Consider the following 25,274-nt stretch of genomic DNA (forward strand, 5'->3'; position numbering starts at 1 on the left):
ACAGACTTCAGTAAGAAGTATATTCTGGGCTTCCCTGGTGGCTCAGTGGTTGAGAGCCCGCCTGCCGGTACAGGGGACACGGGTTCGTGCCCCGGTCCGGGAAGATCCCACATGCCGCGGAGCAGCTGGGCCCGTGAGCCATGGCCGCTGAGCCTGCGCGTCCGGAGCCTGTGCTCCGCAACGGGAGAGGCCACAACAGTGAGAGGCCGGCGTACGGCAAAAAAAAAAAAAAGAAGTATATTCTAATGTAACTCATTCATTGATTCATTCATTGCTCAAACACTTACCACCTATTGTGTGATCCAACTATGTATGCCTGGGGAGTTTCAAAGTAACCAAGACACATTACTCTTTAAGAACTCATGGTCCAGTGAGGAGGGAAGGTCAACAGTCACAATCAGAGAGATAAGGCTCATATAAGATGCACAAAGGGCTAGAAATATGGATGATGGATGATGAGGCAGTTGTATTTTATAGTTCCAGGAGAAAATGAACCTGATTTTCATTGCTTCAAATCCACGTGGCCTTCCTTGGAAATATCTTCTTGGTAAATTAAGAGAATTCAATAAAAAGTTCTACCTTTTTAGACTCTGATGCTCCAGTGCAGGGAAGAAAAAGAAAATGATCTATTTTTGCTCACATGGCTGCTTGATGGGCCATCATCTTGGTCAGAGTCAACTCTGCAGCATAACTCACGGTTCTTATCTCTGCAGCTGCACACAGGGCTCTGAATGTTCACACAGGGAAGCAAACCGATGATGGAAATCTCTTTCTAACAGAAATGTAGGCTAGATGAACTTTCTGTTACTTTAGATTTATTCTCCTTTTTGGAGGCAAATTCTAAGAAGGATGGATTATAGGCTCCTTGAAAGACCCTCATTCTACAGAGAGCATTTGAAAAAGACTAGAAGGTGGGGGGAAGTAGGGAAAAAGGAAGGAAAAAAGGGAGAGAAAGAGAGAGGGAGGGAGGGATGGCAGGAAGGAGAGAAGAAGAAATAAAGGCATGCAAGATAGCGATAGTATTTGGAGTAAGAGATTTTTTTTCTGCTACAAAAAATAACACAAGTCACACAACATCAATTAACACAGGAAGTAAAGAAATACTGGGGAATAAAATCTAGCCCACAGTCCTTCTGTAAATTGACTTTATCACTGGACAGTCATCTATTATTCAATATACTGGGTCAGTTCACACTTGTCTATCCTGTTAGCAAATGTCGCCTGTTAATTTTTCTGTGACCAATTCTGGTGTGTGGAGCATGCTAACCCAACTGAAAAATAACCAAGTCTTTGGAAGCAAAAGCCAAATGACCACAGCATATAATTCTCCCATTCTGGAGAGCACAGTTCACAGGAATGGTGGAGGTCATGCACAATCACAGGAACTCCTGCTAAGTATCAAGGAGGTCCAAAGGCTATCTCTGCAAGCCCTTTCGGAAGGGGAGAACAGTCCACTGTGTCTTGGGCCCAGACCCTGAGTACACCTCCCTTCATAGACATTCTTTTGCACCATAAATTTTCTTTACTATAGTCAAGCAAAACAATAAAAGGGCATTAACGTGCTCTAAGAAGGGAGATTCTAACTCCATTAAAACTAGAGACAGGTCTCCTTTCTTGGCTTAATACCCATTGAATGTTTCCTAAGACCTGCAATTTGTTACAATTCTCTGATGTTTGTCACGGTGATGAATTAATACAGTTGTTAAGCACATCAAATAAGATTTTCCTCCTGGAGGGAAATCACAGAAGAGGAGAATTGTTAGGAAACTATTTTGGAAGTTTCCACTAAATCGGAGTCGTTTATTGTTGCTGTGCCGTTAAATAATGAAACTTAAAAAGGTAACAGCTTTTCAGTATTTCCTTTAAATTGGTATTTTATTTTGGCAAATTATCTCTAGGACAATTAAGATAATAATAATATTCAATAGATATTTATTGAGGACCCACTATGTGCGAGGCACTGTTCTAGGTTCTGGGGAAAACTAGTGAAAAAGATTGCCCTTCTTATGGAGTCTATTTCAGTACGGAAGACAATCAATGTGTAAACTAACAAATAATTATGTAAGATGATTTCAAATATGTATAAGTGCTAAGAAGGTATTAAAATATAGCAAGGGGATAGAGAATGACCGAGTCAGTATGGGGCATGGGGGCCACTTTTGTGTGGTCAAAGAGGACCTCTCTGAGCTGAGAGAAGAATGCTAAAATCAAGAGAGATGTGCAAAGAACAAGTGTAAAATTATTCCAGGCAGAGGGAACAAGAAGTACAAAGGACCTGAGGTGGTTAATACTCTTGATTATTACACCGTGTTCTGTATAGTTCTTTATAGCTTGGAGCACTTCCATATATATGGCTCCATTTGATCTTCACAACAACCCTGGAAAAAGGGCACTGCAGGTAATGTTATTCTCACCTAACAGATGATGGGTCACACACCCAGTGGAGGATCAAATGAGGCCTTAAAATGCCCATGCTTTCCGTCACATCATGACGCATCTCTGGGTTTCCCTGATTACGACGGGTACATAGATCATCTGAGTGGGTGGTTTAATGCCATGATTAGCTTCATTTTTTCTTCCCTTCGTGTAGCATAGTGGACAGAGCTTGAACTCTGAGTCCAACAGACCTTCATTTGAGTTCCGGTCCTGCCTCAGTTACATATGCTACCTTCCTGCTGGTTACCATAGGTGAATTGTCTGCTCTCCTGTTCAAGCCTGACCTTCCACTCAGACCCTGGATCCCAGTCCCTCTAACCTACTAAAGACATCACTGCAGAAATCTGCCCCTCCCTCCTGCATCATTAAATTTTCCATCTCTAGTGCATCATCCCCGTCAGCCTATTAACATGCTATTTCTCCCACCTAAAATGCTGTTCTCCTGACTCCATGTCTCCTGTGATTGGTGTGCCATCTCTTTGCTTCTCTCTTTATGAATACTGCTTGAGAGAGTTGTTTATACTTGTTGCCAACTTTTTCCTTCCTATTTTCCATATTCCCCATATTCCAGATGATCAGGATGAAAACCTTATCATTATTCTTCTCTCCCTCCCTCCCACCCCCGCTCTCTCTCTCCCTCTCCCTCTCCCTCTCCCTCTCTCTCTCTCTCTCTCTCACACACACACACACACACACACCCCTTATCTAATTTAGCAGGAAATCCTATTAGCTCTACCTTCAACATATATCCAGATTCCAAACCCTTCTTACTGTCTCCACAACTACCGCCCTGGTCCAAGCCATCATCCTCTCTTACCTGGATTACTAATAGCATCTTAACAGCCCTGCCTGCTGCTACAGGCTATGCCCAGGGCAGCAGCCAGAAGGATCATTTTCAAAAGTAACCCAGATTGTATCACTCCTCTGCTCAAAGCCCTCCAGGGGCTCTCATCTTGCTCAGAGTTAAATCAAAGTGCTCACGATGGCCTGTGGGGTCCACATGATCTGCTCCCACCAAGCCCCTTTGACCTTATTTCCTCCTTCCCTCCCTCCTGCTCTCCAGCTCTTGCCACATGGCTTCTATCCCCTGACTCCACTGCTAGAATGTGAGCCCCACAGAAGCAGGGATCTTTGTCTGTTTGGTTTACTCATGAATCCCGAGAGCCTGGAACAGTGCCTGGCATATAGTAAGCATTCAATAGATATTTTTTATTTTATTTTATTTTATTTTTGCGATACGCGGGCCTCTCACTGTTGTGGCCCCTCCCGCTGCGGAGCACAGGCTCCGGACGCGCAGGCTCAGCGGCCATGGCTCACGGGCCCAGCCGCTCCGCGGCATGTGGGATCTTCCCGGACGGGGCACGAACCCACGTCCCCTGCATCGGCAGGCGGACTCCCAACCACTGTGCCACCAGGGAAGCCCTCAACATTCTTAATGAGTTCACAATATGAGTACTTCCCTGGATCTCCTGTCATTCACATATCTAAGATAAAAAAAGAAAAATTTCTCAGAATGTATCTTACAATCTTCCAAAGTTCTTCTTCTGTGGAACTCTCAGAACTTTGAAATCTGGTTATTAGTCCTGATACTTTTCCCCTTTTTATTCTCCCTTAAAGAAGAAATCAGTAAGGAGATCCTAAACACTAGACACAACCCTGCTGCCCTCTTCTGCAGCCATGTGGTTCACAGCACAACATTCAAACACATCTGGGTGCAGACCTCCTAAATCAGGCCTATCCTTGCAGGGTTTGTCTTGCTTTTTTTTAAAAAAAAGAAGCAGGATTCTCAATTTTCCACAAAGCTCTACAGAGGTAATTACAACTGAGGATTGAAGGCAACACACAACTGATTGCCAAAGAGCTATTTTTGGATTATCTAGTCTTAATTAGTTTCAGTTCAGTTCAGTCCTACAGATATTTATCCAACTTGCGGATAAGGTGCTAAGCATTAGACAAGTAAGGGTTGGCCCTGCTTTTAACACAGTATGTGTAATGGTGGAAATCAGTACAGGGTGCTCTGTAACACCAACGAGGGGTGCTTGCCTAGTCCTCGGTTCAGAGAAAACTTTCTGCACAAAAATCACACCTGGGCCAAATTTTCAATATGAGTGAAGTGTAAGCTGGGCAAAACAGGGTGGAAAGGGCATTTCCAAACTCCAATGATCCGTTTTTACCAATTTGGTTTAAAAATAAAACTGGAAAATAGGAAGGTTGAGACCTAGTATTTTAAAGGAGGCTGGATTATCTATGTCCCTTAGTTTATTTTTGGTTTGTTTACCTGTGCTGAGCTAACTTGGGGTAAGCTGTAGTCCCATATTTTAAATGTTTGATCTATTTTGCCTTGCATGGTATGGACTTCTTCATAAAACAAATGAGTTGCCGGGCTTCCCTGGTGGCGCAGTGGTTGGGAGTCTGCCTGCCGATGCAGGGGACGCGGGTTCGTGCCCCGGTCCGGGAGAATCCCACATGCCGCGGAGTGGCTGGGCCCGTGAGCCATGGCCGCTGAGCCTGTGCGTCTGGAGCCTGTGCTCCGCAACGGGAGAGGCCACAACAGTGAGAGGCCCGCGTACCACGAAAAAAAAAAAAAAAAAATGAGTTGCCTTGGTCTGAATTTTGAGAGTAAAATTAATATATTCTGGATTAAGTCTGAGTGAAAATACATTTTAACTCAGTTAAAAAGACATTCATTTTAACAATCAGTTTTAAAATTTTGACTGTGTGAGATTTTTAAAAGAAGTATTCAGTTTGAGTTTTGTTTACCAATATTGGAAGAAATCCTAACTTAAAAAAAAAAAAGAAGATTGTATTCCAGTTTATTCAGTCCTTTGTTAGTTTTTCTTCCTTTGTGCACCACTGTGCTTGTTTCTATAACATATGGGACTTCATACATTAAAGCAAAGCTTTGGTTTGTAAAAAACAAAAAAAAAAATCTGCTGGTTTTAAATTCCAGTTTTTATTCCATGTATGCTATAGCCTGTTATAAAAAAAGTTACAGATCATTTCTATTTTTTCCCAAATTTCACCCTACAGAAGTCCCTTTATTAAGAAATGAGAGTTAATGAAAAGAAAAGTAGGGTTACTGTTTATATGGCTGCAAATATCACTGGGGAAATATTTCATGTTTACATTTTGCTGAACTATTTATAGCAGGACAAATACTACAGTAAAGCCCTCTTTTCCCCATATAATGGATAGCTTTGTGCCTGAATTCTATATACTTATATGGTTTACATTTTTATTCAGTCTGACCACATTTCATCCCACATTACTTTGTCCTCCAAGCCCAGCTATATTACAGCAACACCTTCTGGCAGAACAGAGACTGGAAATTTGGGGAAATAAAACAGCATTTTAAATCCAGACCAAATTTAACTATTTAAGAAATCTCTCATATCAATTATTACAGTCTTTTCTATCCCCACTGGTGGTCTTTGAAAGCTCTCAATTTTAAGCATCTGAGTTTCTTCCTCTGAATTAATGGCTAACACCTATTGCTGTATTTTATCCATATTTTAACTATTTAGCGTATTCCTAAATCTAAATCTTCAAAAACGTTTCTTGCTTGGAGTACAATATCAATGAGTGAACTTTGGAGTCCCTCTGGTGGTCATTTAAGTCAGTTTTAAATAAGACTGATTTTTTTGTCACCTCTCTCTGCCACCAGCCCTCTGTTGCCTCTACTTCCACCGTCCGCCACCCCTCCCCCTTGCCATACACAATTTCTCACCCGTTCCTATAAAGTATATAAATACACTGCAAATAATTTTATAAATTCCTAACAATTAGGTTGTGAGAGCATTTTGACCATGACATTAGATTTATAAGAAAATGCTCTCAGGACTCAAATCAATAAAATTAGAAATGAAAAATGACAAGTTACAACAGACACCACAGAAATACAAAGCATCCTAAGAGACTACTACAAGCAACTCTGTGCCCATAAAATGGACACCCTGGAAGAAATAGACAAATTCTTAGAAAGGTATAACCTTCCAAGACTGAACCAGGAAGAAATAGAAAATATGAACAGACCAATTACAAGTAATGAAATTGAAACTGTGATTAAAAATCTTCCAACAGACAAAAGTCCAGGACCAGATGGCTTCACAGGTGAATTCTATCAAACATTTAGAGAAGAGCTAACACCCATCCTTCTCAAACTCTTCCAAAAAATTGCAGAAGAAGGAAAACTCCCAAACTCATTCTGTGAGGCCACCATCACCCTGATACCCAAACCAGACAAAGATACTCCAAAAAAAGAAAACTAGGGACCAATATAACTGATGAATATAGATGGAAAAATCCTCAACAAAATACTAGCAAACAGAATCCAACACATTAAAAGGATCATACACCATGATCAAGTGGGATTTAATCCAGGGATGCAAGGATTCTTCAATATACGCAAATCAATGTGATATACCATATTAACAAATCGAAGAATAAAAACCATATGATTAAAAAAAAAAAGAAAGAAAATGCTCTCACGTTTTGTGACACTGCTAAAAGTTAAAACTTTTGACAATTCCCTGGTTCCTCAATTGAAAATCATGGCTCTGGCTTCTTCCTTACTTGAACAGATTTTAGAAATTGATTTTAATTTTTTTTTTGGCTGTGTTGGGTCTTCATTGCTGCGCGTGGGCTTTCTCTAGTTGCGGCGAGCGGTGGCTACTCTCGGTTGCGGTGCACGGGCTTCTCATTGCGGTGGCTTCTCTTGTTGCAGAGCACAGGCTCTAGGTGCATGGGCTTCAGTAGTTGCGGTGCATGGGCTCAGTAGTTGTGGCACACGGGCTTAGTTGCTCCGCAGCATGTGGGATCTTCCCAGACCAGGGATTGAACCCATGTCCCCTGCATTGGCAGGCGGATTCTTAACCACTGCGCCACCAGGGAAGTCCTGATTTTAATTTTTAAAGAATATCTTTCTTCATTTGTGTGGCCCTTGATGACTTGTATTTCTCCTGATTCAGTCCCTTTAAACACTTCTTTAATTTCACTAATTCAAGAGTGCAAGCTGAATATAATTGTACTCAGAATACACCGTGGTATGGGGTAGTCAGTGTGCATAAGTACTGTCTCTTGGCCTGATTCTTACCTATGTAGGAGCAGAGTCTTCCAGGGATTGGCCCTTGAGTGATGGAGGAGGCTTTCAAATAGATAAAATCTTGAATTGTGCTTAGAGGAGATTAAGAAGTTATTTACCTAAAGAGAAATGAGATGTCTCCTTGACATTATATGCTGTCCCCTTGACATTTCTGTCATTATCTATGTTTCTAGTCGATGGTCTCAGAATTTCAAAGGATTCATCGTTCAGTTCCCAAGAGTTTGTGGTTTTTCTAAGTGGATATGTATTGCCTGCCTGCACTCTCAGTTGAAAAATATTCATCCTTCAGGTGTTGTGTTTGCTTTTATTCAGAAAATGAGTATCTTTAATTTATCGTTTAGAAAAGGAAAAGGATGGAAGCAGTGATCGTACTGATACTGAGATCATTGAGTGCTCCTAAATCTTTCCATTCACTGGCTCCCCAAAGACCTCAGAATGCACCCTCTTTCCCTCTTCTTATAAGAGGGTTTACTTGAGTCCCGAAATGATACATTATACAACGCTAGTCATCAAATCCAAGATGCCAACCACCCGTCTTATTATATTAGACTGAAGAGAATTGAATATAGAGCTGTGGTCGAAAATATTATCATAGCACAGATCATGCTTTTACAAATTGTAATAATATCAAAAATCTACATATACAGATACTTTAGACTACTAAAAATTAGTCAAACTGATATAATCTTGCCCATTAGGGACTAAATATAAATAACGTTGCATTTGTTCAAAGTCAGCACTAATAAGAAAACATACAGTGAATAGTTTGCAAGAAAAACATGAATGCTATCTTCCACTGCTTTTCTTAAGTGTTGTATCACACCACATGTAAAAAAGCCAGCAACAGCAGCATAACTCCTTTGGCAGCATCTTTTCCCTGTAGCTTCTCATCTCCAATTCACTTTCATATACTGTGTGGCCTCAGGGTGTTCAGTGTTTTTGAAGGAGGATTGAAGTTCAAGTTTTAATATTTTTAAGGGATGTAAGCAATTCGATATAGCAAACAGAAAATATGTTTTATTGTTCTTTGAGTTTTTAATAAGTAGTTACTTTTGAATTATAGCAACCCTATCTCCAACATCCTGGCGTTCATCACTACTCTGAGGAAGGTTTTCTGAATCCCCAACTATGTGATTTGTAGATTTTCATGAGTAACTGTTTCAACTGTTGTCATATGGTCCTAATTATTTCAAACTGGAGGATCTGGTTGACGACACTAGAAACATGGATGCTTAGCACCATCTATTGTTCAAGAACAAAACGACTGTAGGATAAATAAAGGGGGAAATTGTTCTAGGGGGAGGACTTTTTTTTAAAATTTTTTATACAGCAGGTTCTTATTAGTTATCTATTTTACACGTATTAGTGTATATATGTCAATCCCGATCTCCCAGTTCATCCCACCACCACCCCCCGCCACTTTCCTACGGAGGGGACTTTTAAAGACAGGATTTTTTTTTTCTATTACTGCTGTAACAAATTATCACAAACTCACTGACTCAAAACAACCCAAATTTATTATCTTTGAGTTCTAGAGGTTAGAAGGCGGCAACAGGTCTCATGGGGCTAAAATCAAGGTGTCAGCAGGACAGCGTTCCTTCCTAGGGGAGAATCCTTGCATCTTCTAGCTTGTAGTGCACACAGCTTTTAGCAGCTACTCACATTCACTCATGGTTCCCTTGCTTCATCTTCAAAACCAGCCATACTGCATCCTTCCAACTAATCTTACATGGTCACATCTCCCTTTGATTCTGACCTCAGCTGGGAAATTTTCTTTGCTTTTAAGGACTCATGTGGTTAGGTTGGGTTCTCCTCCCCAAACCCCCAATCTATCCAGAATAGTCTCCCCATCTCAAGTTCATTAATGAGATCTGCAAATTCTCTTTTTCCATGCAAAGTAACATATTCACAGATTCCACGGATTAAGACCTAGACATCCTTGGGCAGCCATTACTGTGCAGGGTCTGTGAGTTAGAGTGTTAATTAAAAACCTTGAGCAAATATCCAAAATTCAAGTCCTTGACTTCTGGTGGCATCAGCATGTTGGCAGTGGTTTATTACCATTTATATTGGAGACAGAGTAGAGGAAAGCTGCATTCTAGTGTTTGCAACATTTTTTATTTTTATCATTTTAGTTCTTGTGGACTCAGGGTACAGCTGGTTAATTTTCTCTCACTAATGCATACTAGGCAAAGTATTCTTAGCATGGCCATCTCTTAAGAAAACGTCCAACTAAGTTTAGAATTCCTTGTGGGAAGGGTCAGTCCTTATTTCTTCTTATCTTCCAACACCCAACCTTTGTCCCTCACCTCATCCTACCGTTCAGCCTCGTCACCAACGCATGTGTGTGCACACAGAGGCGTACAAACATCTACAGTTACTGACACATTCAATAAATGTCGTTATTTTCTAATGTTAGTTTCTGTTCTGTGGAGAGACTCTGCTTTGAACGCCTCTTTTAGAACATACAGATAACTTTCCCACCAACCTTACAACACCGAAATGCCATTTATGATGAGTTACGTTCTTTTCTATAGTAATGCCATTGATAGGCTAGTGATGGACACCTTCGACAGTGCTCAACACCCAGTTTTACTGTATTTATAACAGCAATACAGATCACGAGCTGCCGGAGGTTCAGCATGCTGCTGGCATTTCACGACTAATCTAGAAGAGGAGGCAAAGGGTGGGAGCTAGAGTAATATTCCACAGACTCGCTCCATCCATACCCATTCCCTATGTGACCAGAGACACGGGTGGCAGTTGAAAAAAGAAGGCATCTTTTTTTTTATTCCCATTTTTTTAAGGTTTTTTTTTTTTTTTTTGATGTGGACCATTTTTTTTTTTTTTTTGCGGTACGCGGGCCTCTCACTGTTGTGGCCTCTCCCGTTGCAGAGCACAGGCTCCGGACGCAAAGACTCAGCGGTCACGGCTCATGCGCCCAGCCGCTCCGAGGCATGTGGGATCTTCCCGGACCGGGGCACAAACCCGTGTCCCCTGTATCGGCAGGCGGACTCTCAACCACTGCGCCACCAGGGAAACCCCTATGCGGACCATTTTTAAAGTCTTCATTGAATTTGTCACAATATGGCTTTTGTTTTGTTTTGGTTTTTTGGCTGCAAGGCATGTGGGATCTTAGCTCCCTGACCAGGGATCAAACCCGCACCCCCTGCACTGGAAGGCGAAGTCTTAACCACTGGACTGCCATGGAAGTCCCAAGAAGGCATCTTTTGGCTGACAACTTTGTTTAAGTTCTTGTTGACTTATAACCTGTGCCCACCACTTTAAGATCTCTGGGGGAGAGGAAATATCTAGAAAATAGTTTACTCTGGCCTCACTCACTCCAGGATGTGTCTGATGTTTCTCACTTCAGGATGGGGAGAACGGACATTTTGGAAAATAGCAGTCTTTTAATTTCTCAAATTTGGTAATAAAAGAAAGGCACTGAATTTTTGAAAGGACTTGAAAATGAGGGTAGCCATTCAAGGTCTACCGGAACATCATTCTCAAAATAACTAGAATGTATACAGAGATTAAAATTTATCAATCACGTTCCCAACCGTCTAACTGGATAATGACACCAACCCTAAGGGATAGATATCTTTCTACAGCTGAAGAAACTAATGCTCATTTCTAATTGACTAGGATTCTGAAACAGCATACTTCTTGGGCTTCCCTGGTGGCGCAGTGGTTTAGAGTCCACCTGCCGATTTAGGGGACACGGGTTCGTGCCCCGGTCCGGGAAGATCCCACATGCTGCAGAGCGGCTGGGCCCGTGAGCCATGGTCGCTGAGCCTGCGCGTCCGGAGCCTGCGCTCCGCAACGGGAGAGGCTGCAGCAGTGAGAGATGGGTGTACCGCAAAAAAAATATATATGGAAAAATGATTACCATTATATAATGCTGGTGGAGAAGACATTTTTTCCCTGTGAAATAAAGTCAGTCAGTTTTAACGACAGTAACCCACCTTTATTAGTATATAGGTTCAGTGGCTGTAACTGAGATTGCAAATAACAGACTTACACAGGCTAGAAGTCTATTTCTCTGACATGTGCTAGTCCTGTTATAGGTAGTTCTGGACCACTGTGCTGTCACTAACAGACACAAACATTGTCCTTCAATGTTCTGGTCTGGAATCCCTAAGGCAGTAGTTCCCAAATTCTGTCACATTGGGTCACTTGGAGACTTTTTAAAACACTGATGTCTGGTTTCACCCCCAGACATTCTGATTTGACTGGTCCACAGTGTAACCTGCGCGTTATGATTTTTTAAAAGCTCCCTGGGTAATCCGAATGTGTAGCAAACTAATCCAACTTTCCAGAAGGCCAGTTGACTGTATCAAAATGCGAAAATGTGTTTTAAAGTTAGTCTTTGGCTACATTTCCACTGTACCTAATGCATCCTAAGGAAAAGTTTAAGAATGTGACCAAAGATTGAAATAAAGTGGTGTTCATCTCAGAGTTGTTTATGCTAGCCATACATTGGAAATAACCTATGGCAGAAGCTGCGGGATCGTCAGCAAAATCTGTTTCCTGGACACACAGCTGGACTACATTTCCCAGCCTCTTCTGCTGCTACAGGTGATTATAGGACCGCGTTTCTGGGTGATGGAATGTGAGCACAAGCGATACCACACAATACTCTGTAATGACCTATATGGGGAAGGACTCTGAAAAGGGATGGATACATGTATATCCATAACTGAATCACTTTGCTGCACACCTGAAACGAACACAACATTGTACATCAACTATACTCCAATATAAAATAAAAATTAAATTAAAAAAAAAAGAAGTGATACAAACAGCCTCAAGTTCTTGTCCCTAACTACCTCCTGAGCGATCCTTCATGCTCTCTTGTCCTGATGTTGGTGAGATACAAAGAACCCAGTGAAGAAACCCAAAGCCCTAGATGATGATAAAGCTACTAGAGGAAGAAGCCTGGGTCCTTCCCTGGAACAACCATGTGGAAGACCATCCTGACTAGGAACATTGTGCTTCATGTGAGCAAGAATTAACTTTTACCAAAATTTTAGGATCCAGAAGCCAGAGTTGACCCTAATACAAAATTTAGGTGCCCAATAGTAGAGAAATTTGTTAAAGAATCTGAAGTGACTTTCTGGCAACATAGACTTCCTTTGAATGACTTATCGATCACAATCTGGGCAGTCGCTAAACCGGAATAGATATAAAAGCATGTATTTCTGTTCTACTTTATTATCATCAATTTGTATACCAGGCTATTAAATGAATGCACTACCATTCACTTGACTGCACCCTTTGAGGTCATTCTGCTTCACATCTGTTTTTGACACAATAAGAGGTAACCAAAAAAAGAGGTGAAGAGGGTAAAGTTACCCGTAACTAAATCCCTTAAAAATAAAATGACACATTCTGATCAGTAATTTGTCATGGAATCATAGAAGTGGAGAGTTAAGGTGAATTAAGTGTTGGTGAAGCCAGTAACCCAGATGGCCTCAATCCCAGCCACAACATTCCATCAAGGAGCCATTCACTTTTTTCTTTGAACACCTCCAATTATGGGGACACAAAGAACATAGAATAAAAAGCAGCTTAGGGTTTTTGTGTCCATTTGTTTGTTTTTGTGGAGCTAATAACAAAGAAAAAAAAGAGAAAAGTAGGCAAGAAGAAAAGCTCGCATTTATTGAACGCCCATTGACTGGGCCCTGGGTAGAGCACATCCATACATATTATTTTGTTTCATCTTCACAGCAACCCTGTAGGGTCGATGTGCCCATTTTTCAGAGGAATTGAAGCTCATAGTGTTGAAATAATTGATACATCTGCCAAGTTCATGTATCTGCCAAAGCGACAGAGACAGGGCTTATCCCACCAGAGCATGCTACCTCCTGAACCTTAAAAGGAGGAAGTAGTAAAAGGCAGAGGAGAAAAGAGATTTGGCTAGTGATTGGCCAGCTGACATTTAACATTTGTTTCACTGGAGAACTGGGCAAAATAGCATCATGGTAGGCACTTGGTTGCTAGAATTCAAACCCTAGGGCCTTCCCTGGTGGCGCAGTGGTTGAGAGTCCACCTGCCGATGCAGGGGACGCGGGTTCGTGCCCCGGTCCGGGAAGATCCCACATGCCGCGGAGCGGCTGGGCCCGTGAGCCATGGCCGCTGAGCCTGCGCGTCCGGAGCCTGTGCTCCGCAACGGGAGAGGCCACAACAGTGAGAGGCCCGCGTACCGCAAAAAAAAAAAAAAAAAAAATTGATGAATTAAAACCCTAGGATGTGTATCCAGCTTCCTCTGTTCCCTAGCAGTATCGCCTTGGGAAAGTTTCCTAACATCTCTAGGCCTTAGCTTTCCTATCTGTACAATGGAATAATATATGATAGCTACATCCTGTCATTATACTGAGGATGGTTTGAGATGATGCACATAAAGTGCTTTGCATGATGTTTCACAGATAATGGGTAAAAGGTACAGGGTTTGGTGCTCAGACAAGGGAGGGGTGGCAATAGTTGCATCAGTTGAGAAATTAAAACACTTCAGGGCGTCTGCAGTTTTCTCAGAGACATATTTCATAACTATATATGAAAGTGATGTAAATACATATTAAAGTTTTAAAATAGTACATATATTTTTTAAGTTCATATAATTCTTATCAGGCAAAAATTCTGAAATATTCTGGGCTTTGTATGTGAGTGTGATGTGATTGGTGTGTGCTTTGAAATCCATCTCTAGCCATCATCAGGAATTTTACTTGGTACTGTTCACTCTCCTTCCCTAATTCCTTCGACTCACAACATAGAATCTACGGTCTCTAGTCATTAAACACAGGGGAAAAACCTAATAGTTTCATTAAATGACGGAAACCATTACTTTAGCATAGTGATCTTAGCTTGTAAGTACACTTGACTCACGACTTCCCTGGTGGTGCAGTGGTTAAGAATCCGCCTGCCAATGCAGGGGACACAGGTTCAAGCCCCGGTCTGGGAAGATCCCACATGCCTTGAAGCAACTAAGCCCATACGCCACAACTACTGAGCCTGCGCTCTAGAGCCTGCAAGTCACAACTACTGAGCCAGCGTGTCACAACTACCGAAGCCTGTGCGCCTAGAGCCCGTGCTCTGCAACAAGAGAAGCCACCAGAATGAGAGGCCCATGCACAGCAACAAAGAGTAGCCCTTGCTCGCTGCCCCTGCTCATCACAGCTAGAGAAAGCCTGTGTGCAGTAACGAAGGCCCAATGCAGCCAAAAATTGATTAATTAACTTTTTTAAAAAAGTACACCTGACTCAGATTTTGAATATTATGTCAAGCAAATTAAATACTCCTTTTGCTTTCAGAACATATTAGTATAAATGACAAACATAAACAAGGTCACATAGATATATGGAAATCTGTTCAAAGAAAAACCAAGGAGCTTTCTTCAGTGTTTCCATTGTGTAATTATATGCATGCAATGATTTCATTGCTGAGAGAAAAGTAAAGGACTGTGTTTCTAATTGGGAATATTTTCAGCTCAATTCCAGTTACCTATGAGAATCAGGAAGAGATGGAATGCAAAACGGAAAGAAGTGTCCTGGTGAGCTGGGAAAGAAAGGCATTTGGAACTTTGTGCTGCTACTGAGGAATTAAACAGGAAAATATGTAGAGTTGAGGAGAGCTATTCAACTGAGAGAATGGTAGTGGTTTAAAAATAAAGTAGTGGAACTCTTTTAGCAAATAAAATCCAGTGGCACTCCAATGTATAAACAAGCTAAAAATGGAATTGCTTTGTTTGAAGCAGGGTATGTAGAACTTCCTCCAATAACCCTCTCCTCTGTTGAAATGGTAGTATCTTCAGACCACAGGATGGGGATCAGTATCTATCGGAATGCATGATAATCACCTGGGGATTCTTGTTAAAGATGCAGGTGTCTGGGTCCCATCCTCAGATTCTGATTCAGTAGGTCTGATGTGGGACGTGGGGATGCTTATTACTGAAATGTCCTCCTAGAGACTGGAGTGTACAGTGAGGTCTGGGAAGTGCTAATAAAGCTACCCCAGTACAGTCTCTCTAAGCTAAGGTTGTTAAATAAATTCTACAAATAAGGTACCTCTCCAGGCTTTCAACAAAATAAAGCCTTGCTTTTAGGTTGTCGCGGCTGGCAGAAAGGACAGACTGTTGCTCTATTTTGCCTTAACAGAATAATGGAAGCAATGGAAAAGGTTAAAGTTATACAGTTAAGGGATGGTCAAAGGTTGGCCTGACGACTTGTCAAAGATGAAAAGAAAATACAAGAGCACTTGAAGACAGCAGAATAGCATCCCATCTCCACTCTGTAGCAGTCACTACAGAGAGTGGCTAAAAGCATAGGCTCTGGAGTTCAGTTCTTGAGCTTGAATTCATGCTTTTTTTGCTTAGCTGTTTGACCTTGGCCAAGTTATTTAATCAGGAAGTACAGGGATCACAGGAAAACTTCCACTGGAGATCTTCAGCCACCTGTGGCACCGCAGTGGGTAACTTCCAGCAGGACCCCAGAAGACAGAGGAAGCCACCATGGATGATCCCAGCTGCCACTGGAGAATAACGGCTCTCCCTTTGTGCACCCTCCAAACCTCAGGGGAAGGTCTACCATTTAGCAGAATCTAATCCAGAAACATATTGGAGAGGGATTCTGAGAACAGTATTTCTGGAGTTCGTCCCTGCAGGAGGAAAATGCTTAAGGGGACATGAGTGAAGCTGAGTTGCTGACAGACAATCCAGTGTACCCATACCTGTTCCCCATGTTTCAATGTCTTCTGACTCTGCTCACTCACCCTCCCTGTTCCTTCCTGCTGGTTCTCCCCAGCCTATTAAGAGTCCAGAATTTGCCACAGCCAAATGTTTGCACATTGCCTACCATAAATATGAATGTCACAAAATTCTGGCAAGAATACAACGGGAAGCAAGAAATACCATACATATTAAGTTTTGCAAGGGCTTACTACCTGATTTCTATGAAGATGACCTGATTTCTCTCAAGGCTCGTGGGCACATGGTAATTTCCTCAGCTAAGTTACACTATATTATTTTACTCTTCTCAGGCAAAGGGAAGCCCATTTTGAGAAAATGTTATAGCAACAGTGTCTTGGGTCACTTGAAATATGTGAGTCCATGGTTCCTTGACCATGTATAATTGGTACTAACTTAACTCACTCCTGTACGCCCTACCCATCCCGCCCCATCATTACACAAATACACACCAAAGCAGTCATGTTTGGCAATGAAACAGACATTATTATTCTATAAGGTTTATTAAAGTCCAGATCCTGATTTGTGTGTTTATGTGTGTGCATGTGTGTGTGTGTGTGTGTGTAGCGTTATCCATATCCTAAAATAAAATGGAGATATAGGTTTACCCGAAAGTAGATCCTTCCTATGAAAACTTTCCTAAGTTGAAATGGTGTAAAGTGAAGAAGCAATTACTGTAGAACACATCTTGCTAATGGATGAACAAAATATATTGAGATAAAGCACAGATGCTCACAGACACAGTTCAAAGCTATGGTGGCTTGATCCTGAGATGTTGCATGTATTTCCCTGGGAAGGAGCTTGACGGGGCCACTCAAGCTACTAGACCTGTGATGCCTCTATAACAACTCCCTGCAAAACAAATGCTGATTGCTATTTTCACTTTTTCTCTGAAGGTGGAAATCTGTTTGGATTTCTGTCCATTAGCAAAAACAGGGACTAATGAGGGTCTTCCTTAAAAGCAGCATGGCTTAAAGCAAACTTTTGAAAAGCAGTGGATACCAGCGTAATCACACTGACATCCCATTCCTTTTGGAAGCGGATCACTGTGCTTGCTGATACATAGTACTATGTACACTTTAGAAATACATCCAGGAACTCACAAAGCCATGTTAAATTTCTACATAGGTAGTAAGTTGGCAATTAAATCCTCGTGAGAAATAAATTCCCTATAGATATTTTAGGGTATAGACACAACAAATAGATAAAACAAAACATTGCAGTATTAAAAAATAGCTTCAAATACACATTCATCCTGCAGTATCCATGGGGGATTTGTTCCAGAACCTCCCTGGATACCAGAATCCGCGGATACTCAAGTCCCCTGTATAAAATGGCTAGTAGTCGATCTTCCATTTGAGGTGATGCAGAACCTGTGGATACGGAGGGCCCACTGTACTTATGACCCTGAATGTACACAGCGCCCATGTGAAAAACTTCCAAGATATGTTTATTTCTAAACTTTTCCGCTAAATATTTGAAAAATAGAAGGCACTTCCAGAGACATGTGCACATGGAGCTTAGACACAAATGCTGCTCAAAAAAATTATAATGTCATATGAGATGTTTCAAATTGCTGCATCTAATTTAAAATATTTAATAACTTTAAAATGACTCAAAGGCTGCATAATGAAACAATAAAAGAGAACACACCTATCAAAAAATCAGCTAGTGAGAGGAGGATTCAGAAGGTAAAATTCTTACTTGTGAGCAACAGAGAGTATATGTTAATTTTTAAATGTTTAACTTCTTAGAACAAGGAAAATTACAGCACTCTTCAATCAACTCAAGACATACTTTTGTATGGAAATATGTTAATATAAATGTTTCAGACATTACATGAAGTTTCTAAAAAAAAAATTATCTTTTGTAAATTCTACTTTCTGAAATTTAAAAATGTAAGGGGGGACTTCCCTGGTGGCGCAGTGGATGGGACTCTGCACTCCCAATGTGGGCGGCCTGAGTTCGATCCTTGGTCAGTGAACTAGATCCCACATGCATGCTTCAACTAAGAGTTTGCATGTCACAACTAAGGAGCCCATGAGCTGCAGCTGAGGAGCTCACCTGCTGCAATTAGGGAGCCCATGAGCTGCAACTAAGGAGAGCGCCTGCCGCAGCTAAGACCCGGCGCAACCAAATTAAAAAATAAATAAAATTTAAAAATAAAAATGTAAGGAAAATGAGAAGTAATCTAGTATAATACAGTAATGGGTGTGTCATACATATATAAATAGAAGAGTTCTTAAAAGCTCTGAGTTTAATTTTTATGAAACAAATACTGCTTTAAATGAATAAGGGGGAAAACTAGCTCTTTTGGAGAAAACTATGGTTATGTTTTATGAAAAGAACAGTCATTTATTTATGTGGATTAAGAATCCACGGTTTGGATACTTAAGATTTTCTTAAAATAAAGTGCATCTATATCTGAGCATTCTCTTTTTCTAACATCTTTTAATAACCATTAAGGACAATGCAATAAATAAATTGGTTGTGTTAATATGATTCTTCACTATCTGAAGGTCTTTTGAGCGTGGAGAAGAATATTTATAACGCTTTGTGCTTTGTTATATATATATATATATTATATATATACACACATATATATTCATGAAATAAATATGATTTGGTAAGCAAATGCTTCCTAAGTATTGACTATAATTTAATTTATTAAATTCCCTCCAATAATTTAAACTACAGTTACAAAGTGAACATAATTAATTCTTTGGATTATGGAAAATTTCTTAAGCAGCAGAAAAGCATAAAAATTCAGTAATTGTAAAATGTTCTACCATATTTCTATGTAAACATATTTTAAAATATGAAATACAATATTTATTTCTTCATTATTAATACATTTGTTTTAATGCCTTCCAAACGTGTAGCACTGCTTATTTTGATACCTTTCCATGGTCTTAATGCTACCATATCTGAAATAAAAAATTTCATCTTAGGAAAAAAAAAGAAAGAAATACTGCTCCTTGGGCTTCCATGGTGGCTCAGTAGTTAAGAATCCGCCTGCCAATGCCATGGAGCAACTAAGCCCGTGCGCCACAACTACTGAGCCTGCCCTCTAGAGCCCGTGAGCCACAACTACTGAAGCCCGCACAGCTAGAGCCCGTGCTCCGAAACAAGAGAAGCCACCGTATTGAGAAGCCTGCGCACCACAATGAAGAGTAGCCCCTTCTCGCCGCAACTAGAGAAAGCCCACGTGCAGCAACAAAGACCCAATGCAGCCAAAAATAAATAAATTAAATAAATAAAAAAGAAAAGAAATACTGCTCCTTTGCATTTAATCACTGCTTGCTTCAAGGAGATTGGTAATGACATTTTCTTCGGTCAAGTTGTCCTTGTTTCCATCCCAAAGGTTAAGCATTATCAGATCACTTTAGAGGTATAATTATATTCTTTTCGAATTTGCTTTTTTTCCTTATTTTTTTACAAGCATAGTAAGCTTATGCAATTTTGTATATGTAATGTCATCAAAATTTAGTTAAAAAATAATCAAATATTGAATCTTGTAATTAAAATCATTTCTATAATACGGTATTTCAATTTTGAATGAATTCCCATTTATCTCTCCATCAACTGGGGCAATGGCTATTCCATAGCAGTGAACAAAATTTATACTTCTTCGTAACCAAAGAGGAATCTCTAATATTTTCTTAATAAAAATAATCAAATGGGTCCTATTTATCGGCCTCCAGAAATTAATCAATGTTCCTGGTTTTTAGTTGAATATTTCTAAAACTCACTCATGATCCAATTACTCATTAAAAAATAAAGGCAAAATTAAGGTCATTTGATGACAGAGATTATAAATTTATAATCTTTGGGCTTGTTCAACACCTGATATTCGAGTCAAAAAAGCAAGTGGAGTAAATAGTATGGGCAGGGAAGATGCAGGGAGAGAAAAACACTAAGGAGAGAATATTCTTAATTTCCATAAGTAGACCCCTATATATCTCAAACACTCTCTTAGTGAAAACCCATTAGAAATAATACTTCTGTTTTGAAGTATTTATCAACAAAACTTGTGATTTATGGGCATTAGCCAAGCATTCTGTATGAGAACTCACTCTCTCATTTTGCATGGAAGTAAAGAGTAATTAGGTGAGCACCTAAACATAGCCTAAACTAAGGAAAAATAAAAGTACCTCTCTTCGAAATCCATCAACCACCTTTTTGAAACATTCTTTTCACACGCTTGGCCCTACCTCCTCCTTCTCTTGTTTCATTTCTCCTCTGCCCAATCTGGCATCCTCTTGTTCTTTCACACCATCTATGTGTGTTGCATATGACACCTTCCTGTGTTCCCTGGTTTACTGCTGAGAATTTCACGTGAAACACCTGTTGCTCAGATGTCCAGTTTCTTTCTGTCTTAATCACGTCTCATTTAAACCTTGGAATCAAGGGAATTCACTTCAACTAACATGAAATTACAAAATCACATTGAGAAAATCAGATCTTCTGAACTTCTCTGCATTTCTTTAAGGAGGACAAAATATGCATATACCTTAAATTAGAAGGTCCCCATATCCAATCCACTAACTATAATCATATCAGTTATCTCCCATGACATATTAAGGTTGCCAGGTCAATATTGATAAACATAAGAAATAAGCTCGGGGACTTTCCTGGTGGTCCAGTGGTTAAGAACCCACCTTCCAATGCAGGGGACGTGGGTTCAATCCCTGGTTAGGGAACTAAGATCCCACATGCCGCGGGTCAACTAAGCCTGCACGTTGCAACTACTGAGCCCTTGTGCTCAGGAGCTCACATGCTCTGAAGCCCACGTGCCACAACTAGAGAAGTCCGAGTGCTGCAACGAAGAAGAACCCGCGTGCCACAACGAAGACCCAGCGCAGCCAAAAAAAAAGAAAGAAGCTCAACAAGTGTTCCAATATTCTGAGGAAGTCAGAAGTCTCAGGGAAGTTATCCATCCAGCTATATACTACTAGACTACAGCTGTAAATCTACATAATCTAAAAAGCATTTCCAAATTAATTCTACCCATTCCTAACAAGCTAATGTAATATTTGATCCCCTCTTCCAGCTTCCCCATATTAAGTCATAAATTTCTTGAGGAAAGGACATCATTTTCTATGAATAGACTGTAAGAATTCTGAGGGATTTGCAGTCAAGGACTAGACTTTAAAGACAGAAAAAGAACTTTCAGAGACTTCCCTGGTGGTCCAGTGGCTAAGACTCCACACTCCCAATGCAGTGGGCCTGGGTTCGATTCCTGGCAGGGGAACTAGATCCTGCAGGCATGCCGTAACCAAGAAGTCCACATGCCGTAACTAAGATCCCTCATGCTGCAACTAAGACCTGGTGCAGCCTAAAGAAATAAATAAATAAAAAGAAACTACAGTGCAAAGTTCCTTGTGGAGGCAGAAGAGGGCAGAGAACCCACAATATCAACCAACAAGAGAGAGCTAACAATGGACATCTGCCAAAGTAGAGAGCAATCAGTATCCAAAACGCAGTCCTGGAAGAAAGACCAATGTCCAGTAGTAACAACCCAGTAGGAATATCCAGAACAACTAACAGTTATTGAGTAAATGCTTTACATAAATGAACTCATAGAATCCTCACAACCACAAATCACTATTAAAATGAAGTCATTAGGGGCTTCCCTGGTGGCGCAGTGGTTGAGAGTCTGCCTGCCGATGCAGGGGACACGGGTTCATGCCCCCGTCCGGGAAGATCCCACATGCCGCGGAGTGGATGGGCCCGTGAGCCATGGCCGCTGAGCCTGCGCATCCGGAGCCTGTGCTCCGCAACGGGAGAGGCCTCAACAGTGAGAGGCCCGCGTATCGCAAAAAAAAAAAACAAAAAAAAACAAAAAAAATAAAGTCATTAAAATAAAATTATTATTAAAAAGAAAAAGAACTTTCAGGAAAGTCACTGATTGGGAGGTGTGAAGATATCCAGCATGAGCAATATTCCTTTGTGTTGGGTAGAAACAAATCAGATCTCAAAGCTAATTTAAGACAGGAAGAAGAGGTCTGCATGTCTTTTGGAAAATAAAAAAGTAATTGTGTCCACGTCAACAAAACCAAGCCTATGCAAAGTCTGATATGAAGAATAATCTGGGGGTGATCCTGGTAGCTGAAATCAATGAGGACCTCCAATCACTGGAGACAGGACACGTTTTAAGTGTTAAGTGAAAGGAGTAAGGGTTGGAAAGTGCGTTTTATCAGGAAATGTATGCTCAAGTTATGCAAGCCATGAAAATGAGATTATTTTAGGAAAGCCAAAATAAGGACAAGATAAAAGTGAAAAGAACAGGGGTTGCCTGGAAAGGCTGCAGGATAAAACACTAGTTTAAACTCTTACAGAGGAAGATATGGAAACTGTACTCCATAAAAGTATTCATCTTCCCCACGTTAAAGAATGGATCTTTCTCTACCAAAGGACAGGTTTTGTATGAGGACAGATTTTGCTCTTTGAAGAGAACAATATTACTCCTTTACCTTTAAAGAGCCCAAAATATTGAGCTGTGATACAATTCCAGTTGTACTAAGCATGGCTTAGTACGCTGCTTCAAGTGCAAGCTTTTAGGAGCTTACCTTCAAAACGAAACTAAATGAATCTAGTATCTGCCTGCCAACGCAGAGGACACAGGTTCAAGCCCTGGTCCGGGAAGATCCCACATGCTGCGGAGCAGCTAAGCCCCTGCGCCACAAGTACTGATGCCCGCACACCTAGAGCCCGTGCTCGGCAGCAAGAGAAGCCACGGCAATGAGAAGCCCACGCACTGCAACGAAGACTCAATGCAGCCAAAAATAAATAAATACATAAATAAATGAATCTAGTAAAAATGACACTTAATGGGAAAAAAACACCTACCTATAATATGTACTCAAGTACGGCTAACTGCCATATAGCTATAACAACGAAAGGCTAAAGGAAACAAGCAGTCCAATTAAAGCCATAAAAGGCTTTAGAGAGACAAACTGGTCCATTTATTTATTTATATAAAGGTATAGTTAGCATGGTCTATATTTTTAAACTATAACTGACATTCGGCTATGTTATATCTATCTTCCTATCTGTCAATATCTATCTAGAGATACAATTTAATCCAGGTACTTAGTTTCTAAGTACAGCAGGGTTGTGTGTGTGTGTGTGTGTGTGTGTGTGTGTGTAAGGCACTCAAATTAATGCCTTAAATGAGAGGATCTCAGAGAAAACTACTTTTATTCTACTTATTCCAAAGTTAGATTTACCTTAAAGAGCCATATTGTTCTTTGGATACCTAACGCTGGTACCACCGTTAGTTTATCAAAAACTTTGACTTAGTATGGTTGTAAACTTCCCCTTTCCATCTCTCAGAATAATGTCTCATGTTTGTTGGCTCAGAGGAAAAATGATAATTTTATTTATCACTTAAACTTCAATGGGTTTCAAGGCAAAGTAAGCTAAAATTTACCAAAATAGCTTTAACTTTGTGCCAGGAAAAATTTAAATCTGGGGAAAGCTAAACCAACTGGGACATTTCAAGTTGAGAAGAGTAGTTGGGAAGATAGAAAATTATCTTTTTAAAACAGATATTAGGTGCCATAGCTTTCTGGGTATTCTTCTGAGCTCCTAATGGGTTGACTCAAAGGATATGGAATCTGAAAGGGAACTAGAGATTACTTGTTAATTGTTAACAACTCCCATCACCCCCTTTTTTTGCAAAAGGGGAAATTGTGATTGATGCCTAAACCATCATCTGAACAAACACTTCTCCATTTTCTGAATTTAAAAAAACCAAAAAAGCAAAAAACTTTAACACATGAGACAATATTTTCATTGCAAACAAATGAGAAGTAACCTGTAATATATGGGTAAAGCTGCTGAAAGAAACAATACTAACCAAGAGAGAAACTAAATTTGGTAGCCCAGGTTACTCGTATGTGATTTAACTCTTCTATTTAATCTATAAAATATAACTCCCTGAGTGTTGACGAGCTACTACTGTGGGTGGAGTGTGGATGGTACCTGTCCTAAATATCTGATCCGTGAAGCATACATTTAAAAACACATTTTATAGGGACTTCCTTGGTGGTCCAGTGGCTAAGACTCTGCACTCCCAATGCAGAGGACCCGGGTTCGACCGCTGGTCAGAGAACTAGATCCCACATGTAGCAACGAAAATCTCCTGCACGCCGCAACAAAGATCCCACGTACTGCAACTAAGACCCGACCAGCCAAATAAATAAATAAATATTTTTAAAACCCCACATTTTTATAATTAAAATATAGGAATGGAAATATATATTTAGTGCTCGCTTCGGCAGCACATTTACTAAAATTGGAACGATACAAAGAAGATTAGCATGGCCCCCTGTGCAAGGATAACACGCAAATTCGTGAAGCGTTCCATATTTTTTGAGAGAGTGACATGGACATATATACACTACCAAATATAAAATAGATAGCTAGTGGGAAGCAGCCGCATAGCACAGGGAGATCAGCCCGGTGCTTTGTGTCCCCCTAGAGGGGTGGGATAGGGAGGGTGGGCAGGAGACGCAAGAGGGAGGGGGATATGGGGATACATGTATACATACAGCTGATTCACTTTGTTATACAGCAGAAACTAACACAACATTGTAAAGCAATTATACTCCAATGAAGATGTTAAAAAAAAAAGAAATATATATATCTACACTCAGGAAGAATAACCCACGGGAGCTTATTTTCATATTTGAATTCAAAATACCTTTAAAAATTTAGTTTAACATAACAGTTCCAGGAATACCACAAGCATGTTCATGCTGGTAACTTTCTATCAGAAAAGATCAGAAAGAGAGGAGCCTGGTCGACAAAAGATCTTTAGAGAGGAAAAAAATACATATGTTATTACAATTCTTTGAAGGTGAGATAGAGCAGTTCTTTATCTAAAACTTCTACGCAATGTGAATATCTTCAGTAGGTGAAAAGGCATTCCTTAAACTTTCATGCCTGGAAATGCACTCCTCGGTTGCAAGAACCTGAAAGTTAGATAAT

General features: G+C 40.4%; 1 protein-coding gene and 1 non-coding gene across 4 annotated transcripts in view; one reads left to right on the plus strand and one right to left on the minus strand.

Annotated features, from left to right (window-relative positions):
• BCAT1 (branched chain amino acid transaminase 1) overlaps positions 1–25,274 on the minus strand; it is a 226,942-nt gene that overhangs the window by 81,140 nt on the left and 120,528 nt on the right. The gene's annotated exons all lie outside the window — the stretch shown is intronic.
• On the plus strand, positions 24,550–24,657 carry LOC115802879 (U6 spliceosomal RNA). Its single transcript, XR_004023458.1, has one exon. It is a non-coding gene; the product is annotated as a U6 spliceosomal RNA (small nuclear RNA).

This window comes from Delphinapterus leucas, chromosome 11, assembly GCF_059928025.1.
Source record: "Delphinapterus leucas isolate spDelLeu-1000000601 "Yukka" chromosome 11, BTC_Dleu_Yukka2, whole genome shotgun sequence".
In the NCBI taxonomy this organism is placed as follows: Eukaryota; Metazoa; Chordata; class Mammalia; order Artiodactyla; family Monodontidae; genus Delphinapterus; species Delphinapterus leucas.